This window comes from Mustela erminea, chromosome 6 (assembly GCF_009829155.1).
Source record: "Mustela erminea isolate mMusErm1 chromosome 6, mMusErm1.Pri, whole genome shotgun sequence".
NCBI classification, from domain to species: domain Eukaryota; kingdom Metazoa; phylum Chordata; class Mammalia; order Carnivora; family Mustelidae; genus Mustela; species Mustela erminea.
The window spans coordinates 8,407,352-8,434,035 of NC_045619.1; the positions used below are offsets into that span (position 1 = coordinate 8,407,352).

At 44.0% G+C, this 26,684-nt stretch overlaps 1 long non-coding RNA gene across 4 annotated transcripts in view; it reads right to left on the bottom strand.

Annotated features, from left to right (window-relative positions):
- The window catches only part of LOC116592740, a 150,053-nt gene extending 129,378 nt beyond the window's left edge, over positions 1–20,675 (bottom strand). For 2 of the 4 annotated variants that reach the window (XR_004286597.1, XR_004286599.1), the window contains exon 1: positions 20,025–20,675. This is a non-coding gene — a long non-coding RNA (uncharacterized LOC116592740). The other 2 variants (XR_004286600.1, XR_004286598.1) reach the window with 2 other exon arrangements.
- Positions 20,676–26,684: the final 6,009 nt, after the last annotated feature.

Here is a 26,684-nt window from a genome sequence, read left to right on the forward strand (position 1 = left end):
ATTTCTACTACATTTTATAGTCAAGTTTCCTTTCATCAACCAGCATTTTTAACTTCATTAACTTTGTAATGTCAAAGCCTTGTGTGTGTTTCCAGTACCTCCAAAATACCACTAAAAGGAAAGAGGCCCTAGATTCTTAACATTCCACCAGCCAAAGCTTTGCCATAAAGTCCTTGGAAATGTCTAGCTCACACAATTTCCAGCAACGTCAGAGAAGCTCCTGTTCAATGTAGCACACTGAATCCTAATAAGGTTGCAGGAGGAGACGACAAAGACAGTGTCCCTGACCTTCACTTAACAACAACAGCAAACAGGGATGCCTGGATGGCTCAGATGGTTAAGCATCTGCCCTCAGCTCAGGTCATGATATTTAGGTCCTGGGTTAGAGCGCCATGTTGTCACTGGGCTCCCAGCTCAGCAGGGAGTCTGCTTCTCCCTCTCCCCTTGCTTGTGCTCTCTCTCTCTCAAATGAATAAATAAAGTCTTTAAAAAACAACAAGAGAAACAGGCTATACACACTCTGCAAAAACAAGAAATCTGAAAGCTCTAAGCGGGCAAACAGGCCACCTGGAACACTCACGACTACTTATTTCCTCTGTTCCACATATATGGTGCCAGGTACAAGGACTGGAAAAACCCAGCCCCATGTGTGTGTGGGAGGCAGGAATGAGATGGGGTACAGTGGGGGAAGTTCTAGTTAGGAATCAGGACCAAGCAATTTGAGACTGCACGTCCTTCGGCTGAATACATTTCGGCCAATACTTATCAGATACACCCTCATTTAAAAAGGTACATCTGACAGCCTCATTATGACTTAGAAAAGTGGTTCTCAGCTTTTTTTTCTAGCCATCTCTGGACAGTCCCCCCTGGAAATATCCCCAACATTCTCTCTCTACTAAGGCAGTTCTTCACATAGTATTAGTAGTACATCAACATTAGTTGAACTAAAGAATAAAAAATCTGGATACCAGGGTGCGTGGCTGCTTGGTTGGTGGACCTTGTGACTCTTGATCTTGGGGTTGTGAGTTTGGGCCACATGGTGGGTGTAGAGATTACAATGAGATCTTTAAAAAAAAAAAATCTGGATTCCATATAAAACACAAATTTACACTTTCCCCACATTCATGTTAAGAGGCATTATGCTTTTATATTTATCCTGGCTTTAAAAACATAAGCAATTTGGGGTGCCTGCATGGCTCAGTCAGTGAGCATCTGACTCTTGATTGTGGCTCAGGTCATGATCTCTGGGTTGTGAGACTGAGGCCCAGCATGGAGTCTGCTTAAGATTCTTTCTCCGTGGGGCACCTGGGTGGCTCAGTGGGTTAAAGCCTCTGATTTCAGCTCAGGTCATGACCCCAGGGTCCTGGGATCCAGCCCCGCATCCGGCTCTCTGCTTGGCGGGGAGTCTGCTTCCTCCTCTCTCTCTGCCTGCCTCTCTGCCCACCTGTCATCTCTGTTTGTCAAATAAATAAAATCTTTAAAAAAAAAAAAAAGATTCGTTTTCCCCCTCTCCCTCTGCAGCACACACACATACACACACTCTCTCTCTCTCTAACAAAACAACAAAAACCCAAAATGTGCCTAATACATTAATAAACAATTTGAGTAGTATTCTTGGGACTAATCAGTGGGACCACATCTGCATCCCACTGCCCATATGCTTACCTTGAGAACCACTGACTTGGCAAAAGAGCTCACACCCCACTTAAAAGTGCTCCTTAAAATTAACTGTGCACTGTCAAACATTACGTATGATTTTTGACTTTAAAAAAATCATTTTTTTGCTAAGTAAATCAGTAAGTCATTATTTCTACTTCTACATATAAGTCATACTCGGATACTCTCAATTTGGAACAATTAATAATAAAACGTGTTTAATTAACATTTCATAATGATGTAGTTTGAACAGACAGCTCTATTTTTTTTTTAAGATTTTATTTCTTTATTTATTTGAGAAAAAGAGCACAAGCAGATGGAGGGGAAGAGGAAGAAGGGCAAGCAGACTACCCGCTGAGCAGGGAGCCTGAGGTGGGGCTCGATCCCAGGACCCTGAGATCATGACCGGAGCCGAAGGCAAATGCTTAACCAACTGACCACACAGGCACCCTGAACAAACAGCTCTAGAAATAAAATTTATACATGCCAGCTAGAACAGAAAGGGCCATCTCCATAGTTTAACACATAATGAACACAAACTCAGTCCAAGCGGGGTTATAATGCCTAATCGGAATTTCCCAAACTGTCCTCTGGAATGTCTGAACAAAAACAAAATAAAACAAACAAACCAAAAAGGATCCAAACCCCTAGAAAAGCTATAAAACAGTGGTCAAAAACTGGCTGCGTGAGGAATGCCAGAGGATGGGAGAAAGCTTGTACTTTTTACTTATACTTTTGTAACAGCGGATTTTTGTTTTAGAATAAGTGTGGATTTCTTCTAGATTTATTTTTAAAGCTACCACATTAGCGGATAGGAGGTAAGGTCAGTTCAGAGAAAGCTTGCTGCTCCTTCTGAAACCTTATTACATGAGATAGGATATCTTTTACGTGAAGCACAGCACATTTTCAATCCTTTTTCCTTACTATTTATGACCACAGAGCACTTCTGAAAGGAGAGCGGGGAAAGGAACCAGGAGATTCGTAACAGAAAGACAGGGAAGAGGAGAAGGGCCACGTGACCGCGACAGCCGCCTAAGGGATCAAGCTTTGTCAAGAGGTGTCCTAATTTCTATTAACTGGCCCGTAGAAAACAGATTTAATCTCATATCCTGTAGGAAAAAAAAAAGGAAAGCAGGTTTCATTTTCAAAAGGTAACACACGTAACCAAACATTAGAGCTAAGAAAGAAAATACTGGTCCGTAATCCCTTAGCCACAATTCCCAAATCCAAAAACTTCTGAAAACCACCAGTATTCCATAATTCATCTAGAAGAAAAACTTGATCTGAACTTAACTGGCACAATATCTGACCTGAACTGACATGAAACTATTTATAGTGTACCCACTAAAGTAAGAACAGTCATAGCTTTGGCTGCCGAAATATTAACGTATTTGACTACGAAGTACTGCCCCTGACTCTGCAGGGCCATTCCGTAATATAAGGTAAAAGCATCTTATTAGCTTTCTAAAAATAAAAAAAATTCTGAATTCTAAAATACTGATGGCCCCCACGGTTTCCAATAAAGGACTACGAACTTAAAAATGTCTTTTCATTAAAATGGTCCTGTCAGCCTCCACTGAAACACACAGCTTTTCCTGAAAACATTCTTATAATTGAACTAATTAATTTCTCTTTTCTAAAAACTACCACTATTAAAAAATCTTACTTTGCGTATCTGTAAACCCATAACTGCATTATTAGCACATTTAAAAAAATGTGTTTACTTGAGAAAGAGAGAGCGCACAGAAGCAAAGCGGTAGGAGGTGCACAGAGAGGGAGAGAAAAGGTCAGGCAGGTTCCCACTGAGCGCAAAGCTCAACACAGGCTCCATCTCATGACCTGAGCTGAAACCGAGGACTGGACACTCAACCGACAGTGCCATCCAGGCGCCCCAGTTAGAACATTTTATACTTATCCACATTACTTTAAATCAACCTCTCTCTGAAGGTAGCATTAAAACCAGAAGGGTGGTATCACCTCTGGCAGAAGGGCAGTATCAGAGTGGAGCAAAGACAGGCAAGTGAGAAAAGCAGACCTCTGCCGATATGCTTTTTCTTCCTATGTTTAAAAAACAAAACAAATGGCATGAGATTTTTTTAAGTGTCAAAGAAGAGCACAGATTTTACAAGTGAACAAGTACCAACGTAAATCATTAAAAGAATCAAAAGCAAAACGAAGTCACATAATCCAAGTAGTTACCAAGCAGTAGAACACAAAATAAGAGTCAAGAAATAGAACATTTACAAGTAAGGAAAATTATATATTTTTGCCCAGTTATGTATCAATTCTATTATAATATATGACTAAGTGACAAATGATAAAAAAGCTTACAAAACTCAAAGGTTTCTATTATGGAAAGAAAACTGTAAAGCCAGATTAAAGCAAGAACTAAGACATAAGACTACTAAAAACCTATAATTAATTACAGTGCAGAGTAATTTAGAAAATTTTACAAGAAAAATAGGGACAGAATCGACATTTTAATAAACATAAATACAGTACTATATTTTAAACCATTGTATCTACATAAAACAAAATTGGTAAAAATTTTAACTATACACGAATCCTCCCTCCCTCCCTGACTCTCGCACAACTAACAAATGCTAGAAACAATGCAACCAAACAGGAACCTCATTTCACAACTGGTAGACATGAAAGCAGTGAAAACCTCTTTTAATGAATGTGTGGGATACAGAAGAACCCCAATTATTTCTGTTTAAAGGAAGCTCTCACAAAGTTATACTCAAAAACAAAACAAAACAAAACAAAAAAACCTAAAAACAAAAAAACCTGAAGACCGAAAAATCACTCAAAACACTCCCAAAAGCAACATTAGTAGCAAAACTGGGTGTTGCTATACCCTAGAGAGGAAGGATGAGGCTATCTATACCACTATTATTTACTAAATTGAGTTTTTATTATCCATGAAATACATACAACCCTCAGAAATAGTATATATGAGAACATCGCTAATATGCAGAATTCTACATTAATTAAAACTAAAAATTAAAAACCCCAGGGTAGGGGCGCCTGGGTGGTTCAGGCAGTTAACTCTCTGCCTTCGGCTGAGGTCATGATCTTAGGGTCCTGCGATCGAGCTCCACCTTAGCCTCCCTGCTCAGTGGAGAGCCTGCTTCTCCCTCTCCCTCTCCTGCTCCCCCTGCTTATGTTCTCTCTGTGTCTATCTCTCCATCAAATACATTAAAAAAAATAAAAATAAAATCCTCAGGGTTTATTAGGATATTAAAAAGTCCATGTCATATACAAGAATTTAAATTTGAGAATATCAAGGATAAAGAGCAAGCCAAGAGGATAACAAGTAAGAATAACCAAACTCTTTACTACAAGATTTCCTAAAAAAAAACTGTAAAGCTATAAAGTCTGTTAACTAAAAATAGGAAATTAAAGAAAGTTAATGTTGAAAGTCAAAAATCTAAGAACGTAATCCATTAAGAATATTTTTTAAAACCCCTTATTTTCTAGTGGGAGTTGGTGGTAGGACTAACAGGACCTTCAGGTGCTAGGAAACAAAGACCGTGGGAAAAGAGTTCTACTTAGTGATGAAGGCTGCCCATAATGTAGCATATATGCCAGTCTAGAAGATTTTAAGGGTAGTCCTTGGTTAATTATGTAACAGATCCAGATTCAAGGCATCTCTTTGAACTAGGTCATTCACATAATTCCTATCACTTAAGAAAGATAGGTATGTGCTCATGCTACTGGAACTCTGTATCTTATAGGAATAACTTCAGATTTAAGTTATGAAAATATTAATAATACTATGCAAGTATCAAAACCCCATTTACATCCTTTATACTATGCAATGTATCTTGACAAGGTGATCTTAGTTTCCTTACAAATTAGTTAACTCTTAGTTAACTATAGTTAACTAGTAACTATTCTGATTTAGGGAGCTTCCACAGTTGAGTATAGCCTAGTGAGACAATATTCATAAGTATCCAGAGGTCAGAGAGTTTATAGTCAAGTGGGAGATAGAGTATCACACAAAAACAATTTAAGAAAGCTTACTAAGAAGAAATTAAGTCCACGTTGTAAATATAAACTGATATTAAATATATACTAATCAATATACAGAAACATTTGAAAGGAAGTTATTTTTCAAGAAACATACTTCTAAGAAGTTTTATAGGTCTTTATCTCAATCAGGTTGACATCACTGATAATATTGTGCAATTCCTATTTTGCATCCAAACTGGTTTACAAATCACACAAGGAAATCTGCCTCATTACTTTGAACTAATTTTGGACCCAAAATAGTACTGCCCAGACAAAAAATCATTTAACCAGACCTGAAAAATGGTTCTTGGTTGCTCCCCAAAATCAAATCCACCCTAAAAGAATGAAGATCTCCTCCTGCGGAAATTCCAAGGAGGATCTCATATTCTGGAAGCAATTCCTAAATAATTCCTCAGATGTTTTATAAAAAGGCAGGACACTTCTACTTTCAGAAAAGAAGGACTAACAGTGGTCAGATGTGCCCTTGCAACTAAAAAACTGGATGAAATATATGAACAACAGTTTTCAAAATGCTGGACATCAGGCAAGGAAGGACAGTGATCCCTAAGAGATGGTAAACAAACAAGGTGAGCCGTAGCTTGCTGCCCAGGGAAAAATGCCAGGCCACCACCAAGCAGGGAGGGGGAAACCCAAGTGGAACTCAGAGACCTCCCTTAATTCAGGAGATGCAGCTGAGATTCTGGGAAAGCCAAGGCAGTGTGCAGTACCGGAGAGGAAAGAGCTACAGAGAAAGAACTCAGGGAGAGGGGACCTCCTCCAGTATTCAGCTGAGTAATAACTAAGTAACTACAGCTAACATTACACTTAATGGTACAATGCTTTCCCCCAAAATCCGGGGGAAAAGCAAAGAATCCCATTCATACTTTTTCTATTCAGCATGGTACTTGAGCTCCTAGCCAGCACAGTAAGGCAAGAATTAGAACTCTAGGGTTAGAAAGTAAAATTGACTTTCTTTGTAACTGATATAGTTGCATACGTAAAAATCAACAACAAAAAAAGAACCAATAAAAATGCCACTAAACGTGATGAATGAAATTAGCAAAGTTTATTTGCTCAGTCATATTGATGAAAACAAACTGTGTCCAAGTGAAAGAAGGCTTTCATAAAGAAAGGCTTGCAGAAAGAAAAGTTTAGAGAAGGCTGAGAGTAAGAAGCAATATGGTTTGGAAGCCAGAAACTGGGAGAATATTTTACAAAAGGAATAGACTTTCGTAAAGTATGAGGACAAAAAGGGAGAAATCATACAGAAGATAGGTAAAAGACTGTATGGGAGAAGGCAAAGATTCAAACGTAGGGAGTGACAGCTGATGGCTGGAGCAGTAAAGCGGGGAGCTCAGATGTGGGTGTTTGGATTTCACAGAGTAGGAGTGCACAGGTAGAGAAAAGAAAGTAACATGTAGAGAATGTGTTTTGGGGAGAAACCAGGAACAGAACTGACAGGAAGCTATTTTAATAATCTAGCCATAGCCTGAGGATGACTTAGAGTCAGGATGGTGGCATGGAAACAAAAAAGGAGAGACTCAACGTCCAAAGCCACAGGAGAAAGGAGCTAAAGAATATGCTAATATTCCAAGATTCAATGTTTCAGGATTCTGAGATTCAGGAATTGGGAGGGTGGGTTGCCAGTGATGGACTCAATAAGGTCAACACCTTTTAAGGGACGGGAAGCAGAGGCCCCTCTCCAGAGTGACTTGCCTTAAAAGCACCCTTAATGAGGCGCCTGGGTGGCTCAGTGGGTTACGCCTCTGCCTTCAGCTTAGGTCATGATCTCAGGTCCTGGGATGGAGCCCTGCATCCCTGCATCAGGCTCTCTGTTCAGCAGGGAGCCTGCTCTTCCCCCACCTGCCTCTCTGCCTACTTGTGATCTGTCAAATGGATTAATGAAATCTTGGAAAAAAAAAAAAACAAAAAAAAACAACGCACCCTTAATGACAATTCCCAAGTCTTTGGGAGGTTAAAGGAAAACAAGAGAAAATGACATTAAATATGCATTTTTAAGTACAGTAAATAAAAGTCTAGAGAGCATCCTCTTCCAAAGCAAACACAAAACATCAGTGTTGAGCTGGGGCTCTGGCAGGTTCAGGAAGGGGAGGGCGGTGTCACAATGTGCTGAGGCCGACTCACAAGCTGTGTGTGGGGCACAGGGTCCCCTTTTTAAAGTTTTCAAACCAGCCCTTACTGGCTTGAAATGTGATGTGTTTTGCACTTTCATTCTATTGTTTTGTTTTTGTTTTTTTCTACAAAGAGCCTTCTCACTAATTCTCTTGGTGTTTTAAAAATAATGTTTTCCCGTCTGGGTCTGTGTTTCAAGAATGCCCGTGCGAGGGCGTAAAAAGACCTCCTCTCTTTATACCAATCCACAGACCCACCTGTGTGGTTTAAGTGGGAATCAATAGTGTGTCCTTTTAAGGGGCCAGAGCCAAACTGTAAAATAAAAACATCATAAATTTTAAATACGTTGGTATAAAAATATAAAACTTTTATAGTGAAAAGGCTGACAAAAGAGTACTCAGGAAGAGATTTATTTTAAAATCTGTTGGTCCATCTGAGTGCGGAAATTCTATATTCAGAAGTTCCAGAGACAGGGGCGCCTGGGTGGCTCAGTGGGTTAAGCCTCTGCCTTCAGCTCAGGTCATGATCTCAGGGTCCTGGGATGGAGCCCCGTATCGCATCTCTCTGCCTGCCTCTCTGCCTACTTGTGATCTCTCTCCCTGTCAAATAAATAAATAAAATCCTTTAAAAAAAGAAGAAGAAGAAGAAGAAGTTCCAGAAACAGACATCCACAGAGGTAAAGGATTTCCTCATGAAGAGGATACTAAGGAGCATGATACATTAGCTGCCACATTTTCACAGGAAGGGAAGTACCTGGGCTCCTTGGAGGGCCTCAGTTTTCATCTTCTTACTTTGAATCTCCTTCCTTCCACATCAGAACCTAGCAGATGCTCGAAACATTTCTCTAGGTATACTGATAGGGCCTAAATTAGGAAGCCTAATCTACTTCTACTTTGAGGCTCTCAATATTGTTTTTAAAATAAAGACATGCCAAAACAGCATTATAAAAATTGTAGTATATTTTAAATACATACTTTTCATAAATTGACAGTTTTAGGAAAAGAATACAATGTCACCTGTCTTATTCACTAAAGGATTATTAAACACATTCATTTATCATAAACTATACAGTGTGATCCAGTAACTAGAACAAGTTCAAAGTTACAAAGTTACAATTAGTATTTTCTTTCCATCCAATTTATCTCTTGGAATGTCTACACCTAGGGGCACCTGGGTGGCTCAGTCATTAAGCGTCTATCTTCGGCTCAGGTCACAGTCCCAGGGTTCTGGGACTGAGCCTCATATCCAGCTCCCTGCTCAGCGAGGAGCCTGCTTCTACCTCTCCCACTCCCCCTGCTACTCTCTTGCTGTGTCTCTGTCAAATAAATAAATAAAATCTTAAAAAAATTCTGTGCCAACCATTCTGCTGGGTGCCAGAGCAGTATAAACTTGTTTTAAGTTCAAGGTACCAAGAAAGAACCCCAAATTCTCCCTTTTCTCTAGTTGAGGAACTACAAGGAACTTTTAAGGATTATTACCCCAGCCATGTCCTTCAAAGGAATCTGTTGGCCTTGCCCTATGGACTACCTGCTACCTTCTCCACTCAAGCAGTTTCAATATTTCTTTCATTCCTGGATCCTTGCTACACACCTTTAAATAGGTCTTCTATCTCACCTTAACTTGTCTTCTCAACCTTGTTCTGCTTTCATTGTCTCCTTCCTTTCTTTCCCAAACATCTTTCTAAAAAAGATTTATCTATTCATTATTTTAGAGCAAGAGAGGGAGAGCAGGGTGAAGGAGAGAGGGAGAGGGAAAGACAGTCTCGAGCAGACATCCCACTGAGCACAAAGCCTGACACAGGGCTGGATCCTCCAACCCCTAGATCATGACCTGAGCCAAAATCAAGAGGCCAACACTCACCCAACTGAGCCACCCAAGTGCCTCTTTCCAAACATAGTGAAATAAACTAAACTCACTGCTATCACTCTCCCACCATCCACTGTCTCATTCACCCCTTGAGGAAAGAGAGATGGCAAGAGATGGGTGGGTTGAGCGAAAGGAGGCACTACTTAAGAGTAACAGGGCTGATAAAGGAGGCATGAAGTGACAAGAGAGCCAAGAGCTGATGAACCGAAGAGGAGTAAAATTAAGGAATATATGCTAGATTTCCAGTCGACAAACATTCCTTTTTCAATTTTGGTTGAGAATCAAATTAAACCAATGCTAGTTCAGTGAACCAATGGGAGAGTAATAGATAACAACCTTCAAGATGTAGAAATGTACACATACCCCGAGGCTCTTTTGGGTACTCCTTTCTGATCTTATCCCTTTCACTGGTTCAGCATCTGGGCCTTGAGAGACAGATCAGCACTCACCTCAGGCAGTCAAGCAAGAGGGCACTTCCTTTATTCTGGGCTCCTACAGATAAACTTAATGAGTCACCACTTTCTAGTTCTACCTGATATCATTAGCATAGTTACATGTACAGTGACAAGAACCATTCTGGTTTATGACTCATCTTCTTTGAATGCTACTATTTTGTTTTGTTTTATTGAGTATATTTGACACTGAATGGCATATTATAATGCCTTTATGAATTCAAATATACAGAATCACATCATTATTTCTAAGATCATTTCTAGTATTGAAACGCAATATAACCTAAGAGTCTGAGGCTGACATGTCACAGCCTATTAAGTCAGCTGTTGGCCCTGTACCCCCAGACCAGCTTTATAAAGCATACCACTGTGCTAACCATCTTCTCCATGTGCTAAATGTGCTCCTTTGTGCCTCTGCACAGGCTGTTCCCGCTGCCTGAAGTGCCCTTTTCTTCCATGACTTACTGGGAGTGCTTCCTTCCCTGGAAAGGTTTTCTTGACCTCCAGTTGTATTGATGACCTTCCTTCCCTCCTGCCCCATCCCTTGCAATGTCTATCACAGCTTTTATTACATCAGATGGCACTCCTCTGTGCCCAAGTCAGCCTCACCCACGTGGCTGTGCACTGCTTGGGAGCAAAGATCTCTTCTCATCCCATTCTTGTAGTCCTGGCTTTTCTTTTTTTTCTTCCTTTCCTTACCTTTTTTTTTTTTTTTTTTTTTTTTTAAGATTTATTTATTTTGAGTAAGAGAGAGAGAAAAGGAGGGAGGGAGATGGCATGCAAAAGCAGGGGGCCAGGCAGAGGAGAGGGAGAAAAGCAGACTCTTTACTAAGAGGGGAATCTCTCTCTCAGAGCCCCCCCTCCCCAACCCCCACCCCCTGCAGGGCTCAATCCTACAACCTTGAGATCATGGCCTGAGCAGAAAGCAAGAGTTGGACACCCAATCAACTGAGCCACCCTGGTGCCCCATAAGATTTAAAGAGGAATAACCATTCTGATCATTTCTACTAATAAGGATTAAAAGGATACTCATTAAACTCTAAAATAAGATTTTCAGGGGCGCCTGGGTGGCTCAGTGGGTTAAGCCTCTGCCTTCAGCTCAGGTCATGATCTCAGGGTCTTGGGATCCAGTCCCGCATCCGGCTCTCTGCTCAGCAGGGAGCCTGTTTCCCCCTCTCTTTGCCTGCCTCTCTGCCTACTTGTGATCTCTCTCTCGGTTGAATGAATAAATAAAATCTTAAAAATAAATAAATAAAATAAGATTTTCAGACAACTTAAAAAATTTAAGAACAATATTCTTTCTGTAATTCTCAAATGTTTACCATTTTCAACTAGAAATTAAAAAAAAAAAAAAAAAGAACTTGGAGACAAAAGGGAAGCCCCACCCTGCCCCCATATATTTATTTAAACTGTTAGAATGACTACTTTTTTTGGACTCACTACTTTTTAAAAATTCTATTTTTAGTTCTCTTTCCTAACTTCATTTGAAAAATACTTATGAGTACTTACTATGTGCAACTTACAGTACTAGATACTGGTTACACAAATGTGAACAAATCAGACAAGGTATTTTTCCTCACATAGGTATGTTCTAACAAAGAAACTACACAAATTACATCGCTATTCCATGACAATTCTGCTAAGTGTTCTGAGTGTTTAAAAGGAGCGCATCTAAGGGTGCCTAGCTGTTCCAGTGGGTTAAGCACATGACTTTTGACTTCAGGGTTGTGAGTTTGAGCCCCACACTGGGTGCAGAAGTTACTTAAAAATAAATCTTGACGAAAAAAAAAAAGGAGCACATCTAATCTGAGGTGGGGATAATTAGGAAGTCACTCAAGAAGTGACACATAAACTGAGCTCTGAGGATTGAGGAGGCATCAACTAAGGTCAGGTATGGGGGCTTCCAGGCTATGGGAATAGCAAGTGTAAGGAGGAGACCTTGAGTGAAGAGGAAAATGCATTTCAGGAACCAGAAGAGGGTCAATGTGGTGAGAGTTCAGGCAGCAAAGGGGAGAATGACCGGAAATGAGGCGGGGTCTTCACTGGGTCTTCAGAGAACATGAGAGACCAGTTATTTCTTTTCCTGAAGTTTATACTCCAAAAGAGGATGGCAAGGCTTTTGGGACTCATTAACAATTTTAAATAAGGGACAAGTATGATCAGATTTACAACTTGTTTTTTGAGTAAATGTTTTACATTTGCGGTATAACATACAGAACAGATACACAGTTTTAAAAGATGATACTTGCAGCTTCAACAATTCTCTACTTACAAAAGAGAACACAGAAGTTCTGAAAAGCTAAGTAATTTACTTGAGGTCCTCAAATGTTTAATGAGGTCAGAGCGGGTACAATATGGCAGGCACAGTACAGTGTGTGCTTAGGAATGCAGAGATGAATACAAGAGTTCTGTGCTAAAGAAACATACAATCTAGTGACAGACCTAGAAACGTGATATAGTGCAGTCATGCTAGGAATGAGTAAGATATAATGGAGCAGAGAAAAATTAAATCTTCTTAGGAAGCATTAATCATTTTGTCTCTGTGTTAAAGGGGCATTTTTTCCATACTATTATAGTTTTTGAATTTTCATTCATTCCTGTACTTGGAATATGGTACGGATTCAAGCAAATGTCTGCCATACAGACCAATCACTACTTTAACTCCCAGTGCGGTGCCTTTCCAAAACCAACTGCGTTTCTAACTCTGGGAGAGTATGCATTAATTTCAAGGAGCTCTTTTGAAGCTGCTTTCTGAGACAGTTTACAAACCACAAGAGAAATCTCATTCAATTAAAGCCAAACTTCATTTCTGACCCAACCTGAAAACCCATAATAATGTCTAAACAGTTATCATTTTTTAATCTTTATTCAACTTTTTAACCATCACCAATGGGCACTAACAAACGTTTTAAGTAATCTCTATGTCCCCAATGCGGGGCAGGACCCCAAGAGCAAGAGTCACATGCTCTACAGACTGAGCTAGCCAGGTGCCCTAAAACAGTTACTTGTTATTTTTTTGTTTTTTTAAGATTTTATATTTTAAGTAATCTCTATACTCAAAGTGGGGCTTAAACTTAAACTCTGAGATCAAGTGTTGCATGCTCCTCTGACTGAGCCTGCCAGGCGCCCAAACAGTTATTTTTTTGTTGATATCTCTTTTTTTTTTTTTTAAGAGTTTATTTATTTATTTGACAGACAGATCACAAGTAAGGAGAGAGGGAGGCAGAGAGAGAGAGGAGGAAGCAGGCTCCCCACTGAGCAGAGAGCCCAATGCGGGGCTTGATCCCAGGACCCTGGGATCATGACCTGAGTTGAAGGCAGAGGCTTTAACCCACTGAGCCACCCAGGTGCCCCCCCTTTTTTCTTAAATCGGGGCTAGAACTCATGATCTGAGATCAAGACTTGAATGCTTAACCGACGGAGCCACCCAAGCACACCCCAACAGTTATTTTTTAAAGCAAATCTTCATTCAGAAGAAATGCTCCTATGAAGACCATCAAGAAAATATTCCATATACTCCTCCATAATCCATGATCTCTGAACCGAAATGACTTACATTTTAGTTTCTACTTGGAAAGATATAATATAAAACATAAAATAAAACAAGATATAAGGTAACATTTGTTCACTTATTTACAGTATTTATGGACTGCCTACGACAGGTCAGCACAGGAGCTGTAAGGATTGCAAAGATGAGCAGGACAAAAACCTGCCTTCAAGAACTTATAGTCTGATGGGGGAAGCCAACAGCACACAACTCAGGACAGTGAGAGCTGTAATTCAGCAGGCACACACAGATGAGAACACAGAGGCTCTGCACAGCTGCCATCAGTTCTGATTCGTCAGGTGCTTATTTCCATTGGTCAGTACCCATGCCTTTTTTTTTTTTTTAAGATTTTTATTTCTTTATTTAACAAAGAGAGAGAGATCACAAGTAGGCAGAGAGGCAGGCAGAGAGGGGGGGAAATGCGCTCCCTGCTGAGCAGAGAGCCCGATGTGAGGCTTGATCCCAGGACCCTGAGATCATGACCTGAGCCGAAGGCAGAGGCTTAACCCACTGAGCCACCCAGGCGCCCCTCAATATCAGTTTTAAAATACTTGAACTTTACCTCAGATAACAATGCAAAGGCGTAAATATTTTAAGTACTTACTTTATAGCAGAACAGCAACACACACAAAAATAAGGATAAAGGGTCAGAGGAAATGGTGAGAAGTGAAGTTTTGGGATACCTCAGGATTCCCGAGCAAGGAAGGTCACCGTATTTGGATGAGGAACTGGTTGTAGATAGGGAATAGTTATCAAAAGGCTAGTGGCTGGAATTAGCTAGGAAGAGCTAGGTATAGCGCTCCAACCATACTGAGTACGTGGTTCAGAGCTGTGCTGTCCAACATGGTAGCCATTAGCAGCCGGTGGCTGCTGAGCACTTGAAAAGCAGTTAGTCTGAATTGAGATGAAGTGAAAAATACACTCCAAATTTCAAAGACCTAACATAAAAAAAATTGTAAAACATCTCTGTAATTTTTTCTACTGATGACACGTTTACATAAAATAATCTGGATATACTGAAGTAAATAAAATTTTATGAAAATCTACTTCACCCTACTTTTTAACTGTGGCTACCAGAATATTTATGACTACGTATGTGGCTCACGTTTGTGGCTCGCATTCCATGTCACTGGACAGTGCTAGTCCAGAGTGCCTGGAATAACAACTGAGGAGTTGAAGCCCTCTAGGCAATGAAACACCACTAAAGGTTTTCAACCTTAAGTGCCTGTGGTTGATTTGGGGAGGGGGCAGGGTACGTAAAAAAGCGCCGTTTTGGGACTCCTGGGTGGCTCAGTTGGTTAAGCAGCTGCCTTCGGCTCAGGTCATGATCCCAGTGTCCTGGGATCAAGTCCCACATCGGGCTCCTTGCTCGGCGGGGAGCCTGCTTCTCCCTCTGCCTCTGCCTGCCATTCTGTCTGCCTGTGCTTGTTCTCTCCCTCTCTCTCTCTCTGATAAATAAATAAAATCTTTTAAAAAAAAAAAAAAAAAAAGCGCCGTTTCAGGAAGATCAGTGCGGGGCGATCTGGAGGGTCAAGACACCAGAGGCAGTTGTCAATGTCAAAAGGCTGGCAAATGTCAAAGGGTAAGCAGGCTCAGCTGGAAAGTAGACAAGGTCTTTAGAAGCCACAGGCTGGGTGGAGAGAGGAAGAAGAGATCAAGAGCAGGGGTTGGTGAGCGAAGAGTAACAGCTACAGGCACTGGTCCCAGCCTGTACTTGGACAACCAAGGTGCACCGCTCAGCGGACTCAGCAAGCTCAGCCAGTCTGGGTTAGATCTAGGACGCCTCAGAGGGCTCCCAGGCAGGGGCACACTTCAGGAGGAGAAAAGGCTCGGTGCCATCTTCAGCAATTTCAGCTTTGTGTGTGGCAAGACTCCCGACAGTGAGATCAAGTCCCAGAGAAGGTAGGAGGTAGAAGGCAAGGCTACCAGGAACTACAAGAAAGCAATACATTATAAAAACAAAATCCAGACTCATAACACAGCCAACAAATATTTACTGGCAGTTTATTGTACGCCTGATACTTGGCTCGGCTCTGGAGACATGGGAAACAAAACAGACATGGTCTTGAATCACAATCGTGGTGAGAGCTATGAAAAAGGAACAGGAGCTTTTCAAAGACCTGACTGAGGCTGGATGGAGTGGTGGAAGGTCATAGAGGAAAGTGTCTCTGAAGAAGTGACAATTTAATCTGAACCCTGAAGTCAGGTGGGTGAAGATTAAGGAGGAGGCAGGGGAGGAACAGTCCAAGCCAGGAGAGTGGTATGTGGTATGTGCAAAAACCTTAAACCTGCAAAAGGCTTGGGTAATTCAAGGAATTCAAAGAAAAACCAAGTAACTGGGATATCCAAAGTGGGGGGGAGGTGGGCCAAAAAAGAGATGAGAGAAGGTTGGAGAGGGAGGCGGAAACCAGATCTTACCAAGCCTCGAAGGATGAAAAATAAAATCCCAAACAGGCCTCAGTGCAACTGGAAGCCACAAGGGCTTCTGACCAGAGAAGAGGTCCAAACCTGATGGTGTTCTAAGGACTCCAATTACCTACGCTCCGCTCAGACTACTGAATGGGAGCCAGCTTGGCAGCAAAGGGGGTAGGAGCCAATATTTGTAGCTAAGTAGCAGGATTCCGGGTCTGGGATAAGAGAATTTATTATACGGCCCTCCAAGTGTTCCAGGGTTCCAAGCAGGGAGACGGACGGCATCACCAAAATGTACAGAAAAATCTGATGGAAGAACTGGTTTAGAAGGCAAAGTTAAACAAAACTTTAAACATACTGAGTAGGAAGGCACAGTGCATTCCAGCAGGTAAATACTGATGTTGTTTTGGAGTACAGAAGAGAGATCAGGCATGGATATGGAGGTTAGCAGATCTAAATGTGATAGATAGTTTTAAGTCCCCAAAGTAAATAACATTTTTCAGGAGTAGGCAGAGAAAAATAAAAGAATAACAAACAACAAAAGGAGCCTAAGACTGTTTGTTTATCTTCAGGATAGAAGTCAGGAGGAAGGGGAATCAAAAGGAATATAGTATGAGGATGTTTTTTTGAGGGAATGATATCTGTATCCTGACTGTGGTGGTGGTTACATGAACCTATACACATGTTCACATTCATAGAACTGTACACATATTAAAAGCTAATGTGAGGGGTGCCTGGGTGGCTCAGTGGGTTAAACCTCTGCCTTCAGCTCAGGTCACGATCCCAGAGTCCTGGGATCAAGCCCCACATTGGGCTCTCTGCTCAGCAGGAAGCCTGCTTCCCCCCACCCTCTGCCTGCCTCTCTGCCTACTTGTGATCTCTGTCTGTCAAATAAATAAAATCTTTAAAAATAAAATTAAATTAAATTTTAAAAAATAAAAATAAAAGCTAATGTGACTGTTATTTTTTAAAGGGGGAGGGGTAGTCAAAAGGACTGACTGCTGCAAGGAGACGTAACAGGATAAATCCGAGAAAGATGCTCTGGGACTTTTAACCATTAGGTAACTGGCAACCTTGGAAAAAAGCCTCACAAAGGCTGGGAGCCAGGCTGTAAAGGTTCAAAGCATAACTCGAGCAGTGAAGGAAAGCACTCAGTACAGCCTCCTCTTTTAGAACTCCGGAGGTGAAAGGAAAAACAGAATGGCACATAGCTCAAACAGTAAGAACTGGGAGATTTAGCAAACTGGCAGAGCCAACCTTCCACACCACGAGTGGCTCCATTCCAGCGTTTTTCTAGAATACGCATTTTGCACATGAACTATTCACTTTCTTATTGTCCCATTAAACTAAAACTGTTAAACCCGAAGTCATTACATTTTTGACTGTGCTCCTTAGTCCACTAACATTTACTGTGTTCCTACTATGTGCCACGCACTGTCCTAGATACAAAAGTGAGCAATGCCTTGTCCCTAGATGAGCATTTATCACAATAACAAGGTCCTGGGGGTAGAGATTTGCATAAAGCGCTCCGAAAACCTTGCCCTTCTGAATTGAATGTATTTGTATATATAAGAATGAAAGAAGGAAGAAATAAAAACAAAGCTGGGATGTAATTTTGTAAAAATGTTCTTAATTTCTAAAAACTAAGAATGAATTTAATTTAATACTGACGTCTTAAGTTAGGCATGGGCAGCCTCACCATCAGTGGCACTTCTCATTTCTTTTCCTACTTTTCAGAGTCCTTTCTGCCTTATTTCCTCAGGATAAATTAGGAGGCAAAATGGAATAAGTGCAGGCTTTGAAACCAGACAGACGTGAAACTAACTAAACCTATCCCTCCAAGTTCCTAGCTGTGCAGCTCTTGGATGGTCTTTTTCCTAGCCACAAAACAGTGATGTCACCTACATGACAGATCTGAGGTAAGGATTAGAACAACAACAACAAAAAATACAGAGGCTGGCATATTAGAAAGCAGTGAATGTTGGTTAATATTTTTACCATCATTTGAACAAATAGTATTGTTCTGACTTAAAACATTTTTAAGTGCTTCTATTTTTTTTTTAAAATATATTTATTTATTTATTGGAGAGAGAGAGAAAGGAAGAGAGCATGAGAGGGTTAAGGGTCAGAGGGAGAAACAGACTCCCTGCCGAGCAGGGAGACCGATGTGGGACTCGATCCCTAGATGCCAGGATCATGACCTGAGCCGAAGGCAGACGCTCAACCAACTGAGCCACCCAGATGCCCTTAAGTGCTTCTATTTTAATGAAGAAGAAAAAAATTTTTTCAAGGGCACAGCATGTATATGGTACTTTAGAAAAACAGCTTGGTAATTTCTTCTTCTTAAGTCCTATCAGAAACTATTTTGCTCAAATAATGATGTTTGTTTGGGACAAGCACCTAAAAACAGCCAGGAACCAAGAAAATATAAAGGCAGCTGTTATCATCATCGCTGTGTCCAAGTGGGACAAGCCAGTCGCTTTGTGTTCTGGATCCCTTAGTGTAGGTACCTACTCCATTCATATCCCTCCCACTACCTACCTACAGCCACACAGCACGCTGCAGGGGTGCTAAAAGTTCTGCTTTTAAAGAGGCATTTACACAACACTACCAAAACAATAAATATAGTTTCAAAGCAGAAATCACTGATGCCTCTCCAAATCAACAGGAAGCTATCCTCCACTGAAATTCCCCACAACTATGAAGGAAATAGCCTCTATTCTTAAACTTTCACAAGATGCTAAGATGCAAGATGTTTATACACCTTATTTCTGTACGCTTAACTCCTGGGAGTGGCCGGGCAGGGGTAGGAAGGCAACCCATAACGTTTTATTCACTATGGAGAAATATCTCTGGCCAATTCTATCTTGCATAATTTTGCTTATATTGTAATACAAATGACCACCTTGAAATTCGTCTTATTCCTCGCACAATTTCCAGCACAGATGCTGAAGAGTAATAAAACAGCCGAGACATACGTGAGAAAGCAAGGAATCTTAAAAGACAGAGACTAGTACACTGTCCTTAAGAATTGAGGATGGGCTGGTCCTTACTTAAGACACCTAACAAGAAGCTACGGTTACTGGGTGTCCTCAGCCACTTTAGGGTGCCTGGCCCCCCGCTGGCTAACAAACCCGCTAGTTTGAAGCTAAGGGGAGCCAGCTCAGGAGGACACAGGAAACACCCCTCGTGCCGTCTGGTCCCATTTCCTCGTGGCCAGCCTGAATCGCCTCTCGAAGGTGGCCACGCCGCAGGGCTCTAAGGTGAGGGGTGCGACACCCCCCCCCCCCCCGCACACCCCCGGCCCGGATTAAGCAGGGGAACGCGTTCGCGCTGTCACGCAGCTCCCGCGCCGGCAGGGACCGGGAGGCTCGGAGGCCTGACGCCTCCCTCTGCACCACCCGCCCCGCCAGGCAGGGGGCACGACGCGTCTCCGCTGGAGCCCCCGCTCTCCGCCGCGACAGGGAGCGCCTCGCCGCCCCGGAGGCCCCCCAGCGACGGGAAGCGAACCCGACTCGACCAGCCCACCCGGAAGCCCTCCCCCAGCTCACACCTGCTGGCGCGTGACGCCCGGAGCCGCGCGCGCCCGCCCGCCTGCCCCGGCCCTGCCATTCCCGGCGCCCCTTCTCTGCGCGCGGGACGTGGCCCGCGTCCCTCCCCGCCCCGGGGTCAAACCCACCACACGCCCGCCCCCACGGAGCGCGAGCTCAACGCCGCCGCCCCCGCCGGGGCCCGCGCGCGCTCCCGCCCCCCCCCCCCCCAGGCCCTGTCCCCGCCGCGCGCGCTCACTCGCGAGGACACGCACACGCTGCGCCTCAGCTTGACAGGCCGGCCCGCGCCGCGCGCTCCCGCGGCTGTCCTCGCCCACCCGGCCGCCCAGCTCTGACTGGGCGGTGCGCGGGGGAGGGGAAGGGCGGCAGTGGCCGTCGGTCCTCACTCACCGCCGAGCCGCGCCGGCTCCCAGTGCGCGGCGTTCCGCTGTGAGGCGATGCGCTGCGATGCGCGCGGTCCCCGCTTCTCCGCAAGCAATGGAGGCGACGTAGTAGGGGGACTGAAGGGGCGCGGGGGGTCACTCCCTCCCGCTTCACCTCCCAGAAACACGGGGACCCCAGAAACTAAAAACAAAATAAACAAACTTTCCCCTCCGCCTCCCTCCCCCAAAACCACAACACAAACACTCGGGAGCCCGCCCAGAGCCCCACTCCATTGGCCGTAGGGAGGATGCTTCCGGCTCTCACTGGCTGACTTTTGTGCCCATCAAGCTGCGGTTCCGCCCCTCCAATTCCTCGCCGCTGCCGTCGCCCCTCATTGGTCAAGGGCTTCCCGTTTGACGAGCTAGGATTGGCTGAGCTGCCTGCGCCAATCATTCGGGGACACACCCCCTCAGCATCCCAGAGGCCGCTTCCTTGGTCGCGGACGCGGAGAGGCGAAGGGGAAACTAGAGCATGATGGCGGCCGAGCTCACTTGGCGCAACCATCCTCTTTTTTCTTTTTTTAGCTCATTGGTGCCTCGCCCTCGCGCTGTTTCCCCTGAGCTCCTCTCTCCATCCAGTATTGCCTAATAACGGAATCTATACGCGCCGGCTCCTTGATTTATCCCCTTCGAAGTGCTGAGTGTGGGCTGGCTGTGCGTCATTGGACTGTCAGAATGTCACTCTCTAGTCAAATCTTCAAGCTATTGGTGGGGCAGTCAGAAAACCCGTCCAACAACAAGGACTAGTGCCATTGGTTTGACTCCACAGAGTTCTTTCCTGGTACCTTATTGGGTAAATAGGCGCGTCCGTCAGATCGGATTCTCGGTGCTACGGTTGATTGTTTGCCGAGAGTTTGGATGACTCTGGTCGTTTGGCCCGTAGTTGACGATAATAATGACTGTCGTTTATTTTGTGCCTGCTTTGTGACAACTACTGTTCTGGGGTTTTTACAGGGATTTTCTGGCTAAATCTGTGAGTTTTACATTCTCTGAATTTTACAGATAGAAACGAAGGCTCTAAAGAGATGTAGGACACCTTCCCAAGGTCACCCAGATAGAACGTAATTGGTGAACCCGGCGTTGGTCCTAGGACCGTCTGACTCCAGAGCCTTTGCTCTTTTAATTGGCGCCTCTTCCTTCGGAATCTTACTTGATAGCCAACGCAGCATCTTCTAAATGTGTTTATTACGAATGCAAGTCTTCCCCCCCCCCATCAGTTTCTGTAGGTGACATTGTGGGAGACTAAAGCTGTGGAGAGGTTGTCATTGCCGCCACCGCATTCTCCTCTAGGGCACCCGTTCCTCTCCACCCCAAAGTAAACCATCTTGGTGTTTCCTGACCATAAGCCCATCTACTTCTGTGTTTATTTTCTCAGCTTTATAAATGAGCATTTCTACCATCCTTGTGTGCCAAGCCTACCGCCTCAACCCTCCCTCATCTATCTCCAGCTCACTCTTTGGAGAGAGACCTCAGAAAGAGAGTCTAAAGAGAGATAAAGAGTAAATTGCTTTAGAAATAAATAATTTATTACATGCAAATGGAACAGCCCTTCAGCTCCTGGGAAGCTTCCAGAGTGGCCCCTGATGCTGTGCGAGACGTGTGCTCCTGGCTCCTCGCCATTAGATTCTTTCTCTGTGGCAGCTTTCAGGGAAGTGAATCCAACATTCCAGCCAGGGGAGGGCAGGATGCTTAGGACCCACTGCCAAAGAGCCAGCCCCAGCCTCTGGGACTGAAATGATCTCCAGGAGCACAGCTCTGGACTCCAGCCTGCATTCCGTCTCGGGTAATTAACATTTTACCATCCCAAATCCCCATCCCCTGTAGCTTCAGTGGGATCACCGCCCTTGTTTCACTTCCTGATCCAAGCTGTTGTGTAACCTCGTTGGCACTGCTTTAGTAATAAAACAACCACTGTAATACTGTAATGCTCAACACTTAACAGATTTTCAGCAGAGGAAGACAAGGCATTTCACAAACATCAATTAAGATTAAGTGGCAGGTAATTCCTGGCAACTGCCACAGCAGGACAGAAGAAAGATCATGAGTCAAATTCTAATAAAGGTCCTAAGAACCTGAATCCTTATAAGAACATGCACATACCCCATCCTAGCATTCCAGTATGGGGATTCTGAATCAGAAGACACAATGAATGAGAAATGTTCAGAGTTCAAAACCTTTCTTATCTTCATTTTGGTTCTTTGTAACTCTTTTCACCCATAAACCAGTGCTTGGTTTTACAGTTCATTGTCAAACACATCTGTCTGCCCCCACTTAGTTGTAAGTTCCTTGAAAACAAATGGTTTCTTTTTCATCTTTGTATCCCTTAAATTGTTCTGATTATAAAAGGTCCCCAAACAAATAATTATTCAATAAATGTTTATTGAGTCTGTCAGCACTTTCCTAAGGTAGAAGGGCTATACAGTTGAATAAAACACCTCTGCCTTCAGGGAACCTTCAAGTCTAGCGGGGGTGGCCAAAAGATAAAAATCATTACAGTGCATGTGGTTTGGAAGGATACGGGAGGAACATAGGACTCAAGCTTTGCAGGACAGGGATGGATTCCCAGAAGAAGTGACATCTACAAGGAGACCTAAAGGATGAAATGTGGTTAGCTGACCAAGGGACTGATGATGTATGGTGACCTGCAGTGTTTTCTCTCTGTGTGCAGGGAGCAAGAGGGGACTATCCAGGAATGGCCAAAGCCAGTTCTTCCTATAATCTTTTTTTAAAATATATTTTTAAAATATTTTAATTATTTATCTGGCAGACAGAGATCACAAGTAGGCAGAGAGGCAGGCAGAGAGAGAGAGAGGAGGAAGCAGGCTTCCTGCTGAGCAGAGAGCCTGATGCAGGTCTCAATCCCAGGACCCTCAGATCATGACCTGAGCTGAAGGCACAGCCTCAACCTGAGCCATCCAGGCGCCCCAGTTCTTCCTATAATCTTGTTCGTGAGGGCCTTCAGCTATCCATCTGCTCTGCCTCAGCAGCAGGAAGCTGCAACCCCTGTCGCGTTTGCCCACCTGAGAACGGGAAAATAATTTCCAAGTAAGATTGCTGTTCTTCCAACAATAAAAGTAACACTAAGTAAAGATTTCAGACAGTACAGAAAGCTTTAAAGTGGAGAATAAAAGCTCTCTCAAATCCTTACTAGCACCGGGACGCCTGGGTGGCTCAGCTGGTTGGGTGGCTGCCTTCGGCTCAGGTCATGGTCCTAGCGTCCTGGGATCGGGTCCCGCATCAGGCTCCTTGCTCAGCTGGGAGCCTGCTTCTCCCTCTGCCTCTGCCTACCACTCTGTCTGCTTGTGCTCATTCTCGCTCCTCTCTCTGACAAATAAATAAATAAAATCTTTTAAAAAGAAAAAAAAATCCTTACTAGCACCAACTCCTATTAAGGAGAGTATCTAACCCAGACTTCTCATGGATAGACCCACATGTAGATTTTTTTCTTCCCACAAATAGTGGGGTGTGGCTTAACGTGTGCACTCTGGGAGCTCTCCTTGCTCAGAACTGCAGCTTTGGGTGAAACCTGTTCTCACTTTCTATACTTATGGCAAGGAGGCCAATAAATCAAATGTTTATTGTGGAGGCTGATGGTTTCAAATTCCTGTTGCTGGAAATAACAAATTACCACCTGTTACAGGAGTTTGGGGCTTGCTCAGGCTAGTGTAGAGTCAATGAATTGAGGGGGGTGGGGAGCCTGCTGTGCCCACTACCTTTGGGTTTGGGCTTATGGGTTTGCTTTGGTGGTTGTGGAGTCAGTCCATGCCCTGAAAAGGCAGCCCAGGTCAGAGAATAACATGCCAGGATGCTCTCCTATGCTGTCTTTCTCATTTCTTCTCTGCACACTACTTGGGGAAAATATTTTTTGTTTGTTTGTTCCAACTCACCCAGCTTTGAGAGTAAAAAAAACCTCGTCAAGCCCTGCACAGTTGTATTTAGGCCAAGTGCAGTATGTTCTTGGAGTGCCTTACTATTCTTAGAGCTCTATATGTAGGGTTCTATACAGTTGGCTTTTTGCTGGAAGGGAAGGCAGATTTGATGAGTGATAGCTGCTTTGGATGGCTACCAAAAATGCTCTAAGCCATTCCAAGCAACAGGCCTTCCTTTCTTCCCTTGAGAGATTGCTCTGTGATCCCTGAACACGTTGCATTGGCCTGGACAAAATCCAATGCAGCAGGAATTTCTGTGAACGATTCTGCAATGACCCACAAGCTCAGGGTGACATAGCCCGCTGGATCTGCTCCAACTCTGATTTCTGTGCCACAGAAGAACTCCGTCCACCCTTCACACTGGCCTCTCATTGCTATGAGACATTGGAAGTGTTTGTAAAGCGTTCTCCAATTCTCCATTCGTATAACCATGGGAAGATCCCTGTGAAGGAACCTAATCCAAAAGACGAGAAGCCTGCTGACAGCTGATACTGCTTACTGGGGCAGTGGGTATGGCCAGAGCCAAGGCCAAGAGCAGTAGGGGAGGGGAACTTTCTAGGGGGTGCTGATTATAGAGGATGTGCTTAGAAGCATTTATTACATGTCTGGTAGCATTTATTGTAGAACAAAGCCCTTGTGAAAGACGCTATGCTACTTCTAGATCATTTCTATTCTTATGACCACACTTCCAGAGAAACTTCCTGTGAAGCAGCCAACCCTGGGCTCCTCCTGTTTGCTGGCCTAGACCCACAGGAGGTTCACAAGAGAACCAGAGTGGCTGTTAATAATAGCTACCCTTTCATGAACACTTGCTTGCTGTCTATCAGACACTACATTGAGGGCTTTACCCAGATCGCAGCAGCTAATCTGCACAACCTTGGTTATCCCCATTTTCCAGCTAGGGAAACCGAAGCACTGAGGGCTGACGAATTTGCTCCAGGTCCTCACAGATAATAACCTCGCAGCTGAACCCGGACATGCCGACTCCAATGAGTAAGCTCTCTTCTTCGCTGCTGCATTGCCCCAGACATCTACTTTGAGAATGCCACCGTGCAGCTGGGGAGACAACAGGCTTCCAGAGGAGCCGTTGCCCTCGTAGCCGTCAGCAGCTCACCTCCATGCTCCTTTCTCCTACAAACACAGAGAAAGAGGTGTGCCTCTTCTTGGCTAACTTACTGCCTCCAGTGGTCCTTCCTCGGCATCCCAGTTGGGAACTGGCTCTCCTTCCACCCCCTTCAAAGCAACCTCCTTTCTTCGTGCCCTTTCTCCCTATGCTTTTTCTCAGCCTTTTAAATACTGGCCTGAGGCCATCTCCACCGGTGCCCCTCCTTTAAACCTGGTCCGCACACTCTTCTGACACTCATTTCTCCAAGCTCATCTATGACCTCTTGTGGCCAAGATCCAAGAGCCTGTCTCAGTTCTTGTTTCCATGGCTTCATCACTACGTTTTACTCCGAGAATCTTCTCTTGGCTTCCCAAAATAGCCAGCTTCCCTCCTACCTCTACAACTGTTCATGCTCTTTTTCATACCACCTCTTTCTCTAAGCTCTTTCAAAGGAGTCTGTCTGCTCTTCTCTCCTTATGTTGCCTTCTGGGGGCATGGGGTGGGGGCGGGGAGTTGGGTCATTGTCCTGCCTTCACCCGGAAGACCCGGAAGATTGTCAACTCCCCGGCTCCAGGCTTCCTTAGGGCAGCCCACCCGCTGTTCACCTTGCGCAAGACATGGGCACCGAGTGGCCATCTCTTCCCTTCTAAAATGAATATATTGAGGGCGCCTGGGTGGCTCAGTGGGTTAAGCCGCTGCCTTCGGCTCAGGTCATGATCTCAGGGTCCTGGGATCGAGTCCCACGTCAGGCTCTCTGCTCGGCGGGGAGCCTGCTTCCTCCTCTCTCTCTGCCTGCCTGCCTCTCTGCCTACTTGTGATCTCTCTCTGTCAAATAAATAAATAAAATCTTTAAAAAAAAAAATGAATATATTGAATCAGATTTGCTCTTCTAGGCTCTAAAATGAAACCTGAAGTTTTTCAGCACATACCATGCCCAGGCAGGACCAGCTATATAATTTGTGGCCATGCAAAATGAAAGCACGGGGCTCCTTGTTCTGAAATCATTAAGAATTTCAAGAAGGCAACAGCAGAGCATTAAACCTGAAGTGGGACCCTTCACCTTCTGAGTGTGGGGCCCTGTGGGACGGCGGAGGCTGCCTGCCCATGAAGCCAGCCCAGCGCCAGGCACTGTTCTCAGGATTTTATACGTATTAGCTTATTCAGTCCTCATAACAACCTTAAAAGGTAGAATCAGATGAGGAAACTAAGGCAAATAGAGGTTAAATAACCGTCCAAGGTCACATTTTTAATTGGTGGAACCGAGAAAAATACCTGTTGCTGTTAAGAGGTTCACACATCCCTCCACACATCCGTCCTTCCTTCTGCACCGAGGTCTACACTTCCTTCACAGCTCAGTTCGAGCCCCCTCTCCTCTCAGGGGCTTCTGGACCAGAGAAGTCAGGCCCACATCTCTACTCCCTCAGAGCCTCTCAGTACCCTGTGTACCCACTTGCCCACTGCTTACTGTCTTGAGGCTCACTGATAACCAATTCTACAAGTCTAGAGAGAAAACTTCTTTAAATCTCTCTCCACAACATAATAGCAGCTTATAGTAGCCTGTCTCACCCACCAGACTGGGAGGCCTTGAGGGCAA